The following is an 11,748-nucleotide window of genomic DNA, read 5'->3' on the forward strand; positions in this document are numbered from 1 at the left end:
GTTCTTCTTTAAAGGTCTTGTAGAACTCAGCTGTGTGTCCATCTGGTCTTGGGCTTTTCTTGGTTGGTAGGCTTCTGATGGCGTCTTCTCATCCTTTAATTCACAGAACATTTTAATTATGTACATCCTGAACTTTTTCTGTTATTTCGTGAGCTGTGCTGGCCATGGATTCTAATAATGTGGTATTTTGATTTATTTGGGGTACTTGTGTCTTTCCTTCTAGCACTGTGGATCCTAGGCATTACCATTTTTACCCTATAGGCTTATGGGGCCTCTGTAGGAATCCAATATCTCTCCTTTGAGATGAAGGAAAATGTTATCCAAACAAACAAATGTTTGCTAGTAAGACATTTACAATTTGGTCACAATGTACAGAAATGGTGAATTCAATTAAACTCAGTAGGTTTGTAAAAGGGTTTACAGTTTTTGATGGTGGACACAGAACCAAGGGTGAGGTGTAGGAAGATATGCTGAGGAGGTAGGAGGTGAGGATATAAAGTTGTTATATCTTAGGACGTGTGAAAGAGAAATCTAAAGGGAATAAGAGTACAGGAGAAGGGAGAGAAAATAATTCTGGTTAGACAAGTAAGTGGGAAGACACTAGAGTACGTAAAACAAACACACATATATATTAGGAAAAATAAAAAATGTTAAAATAGTAGATATTGTAGAGAAAAAATAAAAAGAATATACAACACAACTGTAATATACTATTCAGATGTGCCAGTCCTCAAAATCCTAATTCATGCAAAGTACTTGGTTTCATATATGTTGGGGATGCGAGGGCGAAAGAATAGAGAGGGAGGGGGAAAATCTTGAAGGAAGAAACAGGGATTGTTTTGGTTGGAGATCAGTATCTTTCCTGCTTCCTTTCTCATCCAAAAGGTGGGGTCATCTGTTGTTAACTGGTATCTCTGCCCTCAGGATGATGAAGGTAACCAGGGTGACACTGTGTCGGGGTAGTGGCTGCTGGGGAGAGGGGGAGTCAGAAACTGGGTACCTGGCCAGCCAGAGTTCCAAAACTGGGAGTTCCCCCCACTGAAGATGGTGATGAAGGTGGCCCAAGATGGAGGTGCTTGCTTTCAGCAGTGGGGTGTTAGGTTGGGTGGGGGGACCTGGGTGGTGGCATTAGATGGTGAGTTCAGAGATGAGCTCTGTGGCTTGCAGTGTGTGGCTGTTGGCTGACTTCAGGGCCTGTGTGAGGTTCCCGGGTGCAGGCAGGCTACTGCACATAGGGGACTATCTCTGCCGCTGCAGAGTCCCAAGATGGCGGCGACTGGGCGAGCCCCACATTGGTAGATGGGGATCCAAACAGGAGTGGCAGCCTGAATTCCTGCATGTGGGAAGCTGCCGGGTGTCCTGTGTGGGAGTGGCAATGGTGATTTCTGCTCAGGTGTGTGACCTAAAGTTCTGTGCAGGTGCTGATGCTGATGGTCCCACTCAGTTACCTGGTAGTCCTGTGTGGGAGAGTAGTTGGGAGACCCACTCTGATGCTGAGGCCTGGAGCCCTGGACAGCATGGTGGCCATGATTCCTGTGCGGGAGAAGGAATATCACTGGCAGAGAAGCAGTATTCTCACTACTTGAGTCCCAGGTCACAGAGCAACACAGAATGGTGCCTCCCTCTGGCCCACCATCTTGGATCCCAGGATTCTTTTTTGATGGTCCTCCTCCACAGCCATAGATAAGGTATTTTTTTTTAACTGCAAAATCTAAAAGCATAACATGAATATTTGGTTCAGACCCATTTAGTGATTTGTCAGTGCTAGTTTTACCCTGTGTGTGAATAGGCTAATCAAGGGCCATCCCTACAGAGGGTTGGGGACTCTAGGCTGATCCTAGCTGGGTGGGAACATGACCTAGGCCCTATGACTCTGGACTCAGCTATAGACAATTGAACTGGCTGATTCCTGGCCTATGACAAGGTCTCAAGCCAGCACTTCAAAAGATTCCCTGGCTTTATAAAATCTTTCCTTAAGTAAGACTATAACAACATCTGAAAGATTAATTGCTTAGGGATAAACTTTGCAAAAAAAATTGATACCTGTATACTGAAAACTATAAAACAATATAAGAGAGCCTTTTAAGATACAAATAAATAGAGATGTATACTCTTGGATAGATGGAAAGGCTTGATATTATTAGGGTGCAATTCTTCCCAAGTTAATCTATAGATTTCTAACACTCCCAACCAAAATGCCAACAGGGTGTCTTTTTTTTTTTAATAACCTTAAATACTTTGAAAATGGGGAGTAGACTCCCTTTGGCAGCACACATACTAAAATTGAAAACGGGGAGCAAAGTTGAAGGAATAACACTACTTGATGCTAAGAAAGAATTATTTTAAAGCTACAGTAATCACAATAGCTTGGTACCAGTACTAAGGGAGACAAATAGATCAATGGAACAGAACAGAGATTCCAGAAATAGACCTACACGTATTTAGTTAATAGATTTTTGACAAAGGCTATTTAAAGGACAGTCCTTTCCAACAATTGGTGCTGGAACAATTGTACCTTCATGGGCAACAAAATGAACTCTAATTCATAGCTCATGCCACATATAAGAGTTAGTTCAGAATAAATCATAGACCTAAATATGAAACCAAAATTATTAAACATCTATAAGAAAACAGAAAATCTTTGTGAACTTGAACCAAGCAAAATCATTTAAGGTATAACACCAAAGGCATAATCCATAATAAAATCAATAAGTTGGACTTCATCAAAACTAAAAACTTCTCTTTAAAAGATACTGATATAAAAATGAAAAGATAAACCACAGACTGGAGGAACATATTTGCAAATCACATACCTTAGAAAAAGATTTATACCTAAAAGGATTTGCAAAATACATTCATAAGAAAACAAACAACCCTTATAAAAATGAGCAAAAGATCCGAACTGAGACTTCACTGAAGAAGTTGTAAAGATGGCAGACAAGCACATAAAGGATGCTCAACATCATTGTTCTTTAGGGAAATGCAAATTTGAATCCATGAGCACATCACCTATTAACATGTGGTGATTTAAATTTTAAAAGATTGACACACCCAGTATTGATGGGCATGTGAAGTGCTTGGCCCTTTCATACACGGCTGGTGGGAATGTAAAATGGAATAACCACTTTGGAAAAGTTTGGCAGTTTCTTAAAAATTTACAGCTATTAAATAGATAAAGAAATTGGGGTAGAACAACCACTCAGCAGTATGAAACAGTAGAATACAAGACAGACCATATCATGGAAGAATCTCAAAAATAGGTATGCTGTGGAAAAGAAACCAGTTGAAAGTAGTACATACTGTGTGATTTGTTTTATTAAACATTTTAGTTCATGTAACCTAATCTATAATGACAAAAAGCAGATCAATAATTGCTTGGGGATAGTGGGCAGGATGGAGAAGGTGGAGGAGGGGATTAAAATGGGGTTTGCATGGGGCTGGGGATGAGGCTCAAGTGGTAGCATGCTCGCCTTGAATGCATGAGACACTGGGTTCGATCCTCAACACCACATAAAAATAAAATAAAGATGTTGTGTCCACCTAAAACTAAAAAATAAATATTAAAAAAATGGGGTTTGCAAAACTTTGGGGGGATGGACATGCTCTTTTGTTTGTGGCAATTTATTCATGGGAGTATACATATGTCAAACTTATAAAATTGAATTTTAAATAACTTAGTGAAGCTATGGAAGGATGGGAGAGAGGGTGCAGAACAGAAGAGGCAGAGAAGAAGAAAGAAGGAAGAAGAAGGGAAAAGCAGAGCAGAAGAAATTGGGTCATGCTAACAGCAGAGTTCTGGAGAGCCAGCTGCATGCAATGGCTAAAGTGAACTTCTCTGGTCTGTCTCTTCTTCTCCTGGCTTTGTCTTCTTTTCCTTGGTTTCAACCCATGGCTGGTTCCCTCCCAGTGACAAGCAACTGCTCAACAGGCAATCTCTAGGGAAGAGAGACCATCTTCCCCACTGGTTCCAACACAAGTCCTAAGGTAGAGTCTCGTTGATGTGACTTAGATCACATGAAACTGGAAATGTGCTGATCATCAGGCTTATCTAGGTATTTGCTCCCGAATCAGGACTGGGTAAGTGTGTTGCGTTCCCAGTGACTTAAACACTCAAACCTGCCCACCCAGGGACGCCACCTGTCGCGTTGCATATGACTAAAACACTCAGGGGTCACTCCAGGGGAACTGGGCTGTGTGAAATAACCACACAAGAGACAGATATACCTTTTTCTTTGAGGGTGCTGTGGCAGCTCCTCTGACCTTAAGGGTCTGCAGAAAGAGAGAGAGAGAGCCCGTGTGTGGTGCTGACCCCTTTTATTGAAGAGAAGCCATTCAATGAGACAAGGAGTCAGATTTCAAGGGGCTGAGTCTAGCTTCCTGATGTCCACTGTCAGCAGGATGACTGGCATCTAGGAAGACCACACCCAAGGGCAGAGTAAGAGAAGGGGACACACAAAGGGTGTTTCCATTGAACATAACATTCTATCCCAAATAGGGAAAAGGGGTAATATCACAAAGGAACAGGTGAGCATAGCTCAATCCATGGGGATTTTGGAAGGCACGCCCACGCATGAAGACACATTTGATTGCATTATTTCTACCCCCAAGATCCAGGCTATTGTCTAAGGCGACTTGAAAGCAGCCAGATCATGGGAGGGTGGGATGACTGACAGTGCCTCAAACCAATCAGGAGAGGAAAAACACTGGTCACAAGACATGGCAGCCTCCCATATAAGTGAGCTCTGCTAACCCAAACCACAGGGACTGAAGGTAGCAGGAGGGGTCCCATCAAAAGGAAATATGTGTTTTCAGCAAAGGGAGGATGGGTGCTGGACTGGCAGTGATCACATGACCACCACCCTAGTCCTCACTTAGAGAACGGAGGCTGCTGATAGAGGCTCACCAAACATTTGCCATCCACGGAAGGAAAGAGCAACCATAGGTCACAGGCAAGAGTGGAGTCCCAGGTCAGTTCAGCCCCTGGCTGTGCAGGACAGCAGCGTGAGTGTATTGAGATGACCCCACCTCAGGAGCTGGTCTGCCATTTTAAGAATGCTTTATCCGCAGGACCTCAGAGCCATTCTTTCCCAGGTGATGCTGTTTAAATGAGACCTCAGGTGTATCTGAAGGAAGGGCTGTGCATTATATCTGGAGAGAATTGGTCTTAGGGACCCACACTGTTTTAAAACATATTCTCTAGTTAATCTCCTCTAGAAGGATTTCCAGGTTGGAAGATAAGTAGTGTAGGCATGGATACAGGTGAGAGGGCTGACGTTCCATCAATTCTCCTCTAGCCCCATTCCCAATGGGCAGGAGAGCACAATAGTGAAGGGTTTGATATCAGGTTAAGCAGAGCTCTGTTGTCTCTATTGACTCGGTATAAGTTGGTTTACCTCCCGGTCTCTGTTTTCTCATCTATAAAATGAGATGATCCCAACATCCATATCATAAAGGTTTTTGAATTAATACATATGAAGTCTTAGATCTTAGTTGTTGATATGCTTATCCCCATGTATGACCTAACAAATGGTTATGTCAGGAATTATCCATGTGGTCAACCCTGGGGGACAGTAGAGGGAATGTACTTAGAACATTTTTCCTACAAACTATTTGGGTATTTAAGACTCCCTGTCCTTTCATACCTCTGGTTGGAGGAAAGTTTGTTGAATTTTATTCTGGGAAGTTTTAAGGTTGTACTTCCCTAAGGAAAGGGAGGTGTCAGAGAGCAGATAGTCCTTCCCTGCCACTTCTGGTGGAGTCCTTTTACTTTTATCTGTTTTACAGTCTGCCTCTCATGCGAGCATTTCCTTGACCGAGTTTTATGACTAAGGAAAAAATTCGGAAACTCCAAAAGGCAAAGAAGTCCCTATTAAATCATCATTATGTCATCTGAAGAGACACTGGGGTTGTTTTTCTTGAAGCAGAGAAGCTGCAGGAGGGACGACGCCAACTCTCCTTGGGCATCTGGAAGGGTCACCATGTGAGTCCAGAGGAATCAGCCAGGGGCACATTTTCTCATGATGTATAGAAGGAGAAAGATGTTTCTAGCAATTCATTTTGGGGCCGTGGTGCCTAGCTTTCCCTCTGAAGATGTCCCAGCAATGACTTTAGGCTGTCAGGGACAATACTGAGGGGATTCCCTCAAGAGCATCATGATGGACTGTGACTGCCAAGATGACATCCAAGCTCAAATAGCCTGTGATCCTTTGTAACACAACAAGCTATTAATGTGTTGCACCCTATTGAACTTCTTGATGAAGGTTTTTTTTTTTTTTTTTTTTTTTTTTTTTTTTTTGTTAACCAACTATATTAGATTCTAAGAGCCTGGCTTTAAAAGAATGTGACATAGGTCTACTTCATTGAGAACTAAAAAAATTTGAGATTTACAGGAAAATTATAAAAATAGTACAGAAGTTCCTTAGTACCACTCAGCCTTCTTTTCCTAATGTGAACGTCTTACATAACCATGCTTAGAAATTGGCCTTGATAGGATGCTATTAATTAGATTAAAGACCTTCTTTTTCATCAGTTTGTTCACTAAAGTCTTTATTTCTAACAGTGAGAAGTCTGGTTCTTATCATCTATGATATATTTAGTTATTTGATCACTGCTAGTAGAAACTACATAAGGTAGTTTAAGATGTATTGACACATACCCTTGTGAGAAACTCATTTCCTCGTAAAATTATACCCCAGTTACCCAGAATGACAGAATTTTAGATTTTGGATGTGTTTTAGTCAGCTTTTTGTGGCTGTGACCAAAATACCTGGCAAAAATAACTTAGAGGAGGAAAAGTTTACTTTGCTTATGGTTTCAGAAGTTCAGTCCGTGGCTGCCTGACTCCATAGCTCTGGGCCCAAGGTGGGGCAGAATATCATGGCAGAGGGGCCTGGCAGAGGGAAGCAGTTTAGACATGACATTCGGGAAACAGAGATCTGCCCACCAGGGACACAATACAAACCCCAAAGTCGTGCCTTCAGTGACCTTCTTCCTCCCATCACACTCGACCTGCCTACAGTTACCACTCAGTTAATCTACTGATTAGTTTACAGCTCTTACAATCAAATCTTTTTACCTCCAAATATTCTTTCATTGTCTCAAACATGTTTTTTTTTGATAACTCATATCTAAACCATAACAATGTATAATCTCAGCAGTTCTGGCCCTTTCTCCTCCTATTGAAGGATCCCCTTATTATTGTCCTTGATAACCCATCTTGCAGGATGGAACTGCCAAGAGGGGATCCCTTCAGGAAGGGTTTTTGTTCAGAACATTGTTGCATTGATTTAACACATTTGACATCTAGCTACAGGTATGTTTCAGGCACTAGGGACATATGAATAATAGGTATCACTCTTGCCTTCTAGAAACTGGTGTCCAGTAAGAGAGTGACAAATGGATAATTAGAGTAGAATGTGGGATAGGGAAGAGAAATCAAATAATAATAACATTGCACAGCATGAATACTATGGTAGGGATAAATACTGTGGGAGTGTAGAGTGGATGCCTCGACATGCGGAGTATCAGGGAGATTTTCTGGAAATGAGGATGGGTCAGCTAAGTTCAGAGGGGACCAGATCCCTAGATTCAATCTTTTACTGTCTCAAAATCCTCCAATCCCAAGGAATCAAATTCTGAAAGTGACCAGAGGATATACCTAGATATTAAGTGAGCTAATGTGTTGCATTTATAAGCTGTCTTTGCCTATGATTGCCCTGGCTCCTCATACTGGTCTTGCCAGATCTACAGAGCAAATGATATTTTGGCTGTTGTGCAGAGAAAATGTGTAAGAGGGCAAGAATGGAAGCTATGCTTCAGGCTGGAGATCTTAGAGCTTGGACACACACACAATGAGGAATGAGACCTCATTTCTGTTGTCAGCTGGGTTCTAATTAGCATCAGACTTTAAGCAAGTTACTTAAATTCTCTGAGTCTCAGTTTCCTCATCTGTCAAAAGGGAAGTTAGGTACCTGTTTCATAGGATAAATGAAAGGATTAGAGATAATATATGAAGTGAAGTCATGCAGTAAAAGAATGGCTGCTATTCTCCATATGTGTGTTTGTCAGAGTCCCAGCAGGAAATAGATGGTGCAATCAAATTACCATAATGCATAAAGCGTTTAATTAAGGGATTATTTTCAAAGCTATCAGCAGGGTTCAGGGAAACCCACAAAGAATGATGCTTTAGTGTGCTTTCTATTGCTATAACAAATACCCAAGATCATCAACTTATAAAAAGGATTTTTTCAGCTCACCGTTTTGTAGGTTCCAGTCCATGACTGGTGGCTCCTGTGACATTTGGACCTGTGGAAAGGCAGCACATCATGGTGGAAGCAAGTGGCAGAGCAAAACAAGTGACTCATGGGTGAGAAGCAAACGAGAGGAGAAAGGTACTGAGGTTCCACATTTCCCTTCAAGGACACATCACCAATGACCTGAATACCTCCTGCTAAGCTCCACCTCTTAAAAGCTCCAAGCTCGGAACCCCATGGGCCTTTGGGGAATATTCCAGATTCAAACCATGACAAATGGCAGGGCACCTCAGGTTGTGAAACAGAGGGATTCTTTACCCGTAAAAGATCAAGCAGTGTAAACAGTTCCCAAAGCCATGAGTGAAAGTTCAAGTAGAGAGGGAAATATTAAAATAAGCTGTGATGATTGGTCTTTGATATAGCTAGCCGGAAGGGACCCTTCCTTCCCTCCTCTTCTCCCTCCCTCTCCTTTTGATGCACTCAATTCCCAAACCCAACCAGAAGTCCTAGGGTCCAGGAACTAATGTTCTCCTCCATGTAAGTTAAGTCTCCTGGGAGAGAAAGCAGGACTCAAAGGGTGAAGAGTGGCCCTGGACAGCCAGTAGAAGAGATTTGGTCAACCCACCAGGCAAGTGGAGAAAATCTCAGGACAGGTCATTGGCTGGGAAGATACCCCCAGAAGGGTCCACTGCTTCTCTCTAGAGGGCTTTACATTGGGACTAGTTTGACTCACTGCCCTGGTTTGTATCCTGTCTTTTCACTGGAAATTTTAATGACATTTGTTGTTTTTTCTGACAGCTACAGTTCTCCTTTCTCTTAGGCACAATATCTACTTTTCATCTAAGGGTCCATCCACTCCCTCCGCTCAATCTGTATGCTTCAAATGGAATTCTGTCCTCCCAGGGTGAGCATGTGTCCTAGGCTCAAGTAGTCACGCTGCCCTGTTGTCCTAGCCATGGCAATAGGTCTGTGGCTGAGCACATGGCTCAAGTAGAAGTCCCGAGACACAGCGAGTGTGTGGCTAAGAATCCCAGGGGAGGAAAAAGAGGGGCTGCTGCTTCCATCTTACAGTCAGGAGGGACAAATTTGAGTATGAACATGAAAACCTAGCAGGCTAGCAGAAAATAGACCCAAGAGCCCTGTATCATCTGTGCCGATAGGTAGCACGACCCTGAACTTGGCAGTTAAGTAGGCCAGAAAATCATGTCATCAGTTACATTTTGTTGAGTTGGATTTTCTGTCACACCCAAAGGGGTCCTAGCATAGGTAACTACCCTATATATTGATGCTCTTTCTCAATCTCTCTGTCTTTCTCTCTCTTTTTTGATAAAAATTTTAGCTGGGTGTGGTGGTGCACACCCGTAATCCCAGCATCTTGGGAGGCTGTGGCAGGAGGATCAGTAGTTCAAAACCAGTCTCAGCAACTTAGCGAGGCCCTAAGCAACTCATCGAGATCCTGTCTCTAAATAAAACACAAAAAAGGGATGGGGATGTGGCTCAGTGGTTAAGTACTCCTGGTTTCAATCCCCCATACCGAAAAACAAAAAAGAAAGAAATTAAAACAAATTTAAGTTTGAGAAAAAATACTAGGCAGTGTCATTCTCATTAGAAGCTGTTCCATACACCTTGTACTATACTGTAGGCCTCCAGAGAACAGTGTTAGTGATCTTCTAGCATCACATGAAGGCAATTCACATGGTAATCATCTGTAAATGTAATAACAGGGTAGTCAAGATTTGTGTTTTAAAACACATTCTTGCACAATTACTTCCCCATTAAATTTGAACAGAAAGCTGAGGTTGGAAATCAAGATTGATATCCCATACCTACAAAGTGGCTGTCTAGGTAGAAAGTGAAAACCGTGCTAAGAGTTAAAATCTGCTGTTTGACAGAATTGACAAAATAGTAAAATTCCAATTGATCTAATTCCCAGGGGTTGGTGCTCTTATAATTCTTCTTAACAAAAACTATGATTTGGGAATTATGGAGCTCTCTCAGTCACTGATCAGCTACTCTGGTTGAAACGCTTCTGATTCAATATAATTTTTAAATTTTTAACTAACTGAATTTTAGAATGCAAGAACATTTTAAAGAACATGACTCGAAGAATTTTGAAAGTCAACTCTTAACCTTGTTTTTACTTAGGAAATTTAGGGCTCATTTTTGTCCTAAGGCATAATAAGTTTTTTATTTTTATAACAGCTTTATTGAGATCTAATCCACATGCCATAAAATTCACCCTTTAAAGTGTTCATCTCATTGATTTTCAATATATTAACAAAGTTGTGCAACCATCATTACTCAATCTTGGTAATTTTCGTCTCCCCCCCCATACCCCATGAACAGTGGCTTCCTATTCCCCCTCATCCCCACCTTGGCAACCACTAACTCTTCTATGTATTTTCCTATTTGGACATTTCATACATATGGAATCACACAATTGGAGTTTTTTGTGACTGGCTTCTTTTGCCTAGCATAATATTGTCAAAATTCATACATGGTGTACAAAGGGATTTTTTTCTTTTTTGCCTGATCTTGAAGGACCTTGATATAGTGGGGAGGCTAGAGTTTCCCTGAATCTCTTCCATACTGCTTAATCAATCCATTCCCCACAGTACAGAATGATTTCTTAAATTGCACATCCGTGGATGGCCCATCCATCTGCCCTTAGCATGACCCCCTAGATCCTGATTGACCTCCCCAGATCCATCAGGTTTCCTGACTTTTCGTTTCAGTTCACAGTTCTGCACCCTGCAAGCTCAGGGCAGCCCCTCATGTGCGGCTGTTCTTCTGTCTCTTTTAGTTAATTTCTTAGATTCCTTCTTCAGATCTCAATTCAAGTGTCACTTCCTCAAGTCTGGGTCATGTTCCTTAATTACTTTTCTGCACAGCATTTATTCAACTTGTAATTATACCCCCATCAGTGTGACTATTTCATTAATTTTTATATCCCCCGACTAGATCATAAACTTTCAGAGAATACAGTTCATGTCTGTGTGATTCATTTTTATAAAAATAAAGTCTATACTTCCTGGCACTGAGGAGGTGGTCCCTTTGTCTCAAAGAATTTCTAAAATATTTTAGTTCAGTTTTCATGTTTTAATAGAAAACTTTGAATATTGGAAACTCTGTCAACCAGAATATTGGATTGACCTTTGTTTGACCAGGCTGTGTAATTGAGTTCGCTGTTCTTTGTTTAATGTTGACCACAATGATCAATAGTAGTGGGTAAAAATCATGCAGAGAGCAAAGGAAATAGGGAGTTAACAGAAAAAGGCCCTCTCCCCCATTTAGATTAAAACAGCCCTCATTTCTTTTCTCTCCCTCTCCCTCTTTCTTCTTCCTTCAAACCCTCCCTCTCTCCTAGACAGAAGGAGAGCGGTTTTCAAATTAAATTATAGACCTCTTTTCTTTCCATATGAGAATCAGTATATATATATATATATATATATATATATATATATATATATTAAACAACCTACATTTTTATAGAACA

The sequence above is a fragment of the Marmota monax genome, unplaced genomic scaffold (assembly GCF_021218885.2).
Source record: "Marmota monax isolate L192 unplaced genomic scaffold, Marmota_monax_Labrador192_F-V1.1 WCK01_AAM20220418_F8-fsc00042, whole genome shotgun sequence".
NCBI classification, from domain to species: Eukaryota; Metazoa; Chordata; class Mammalia; order Rodentia; family Sciuridae; genus Marmota; species Marmota monax.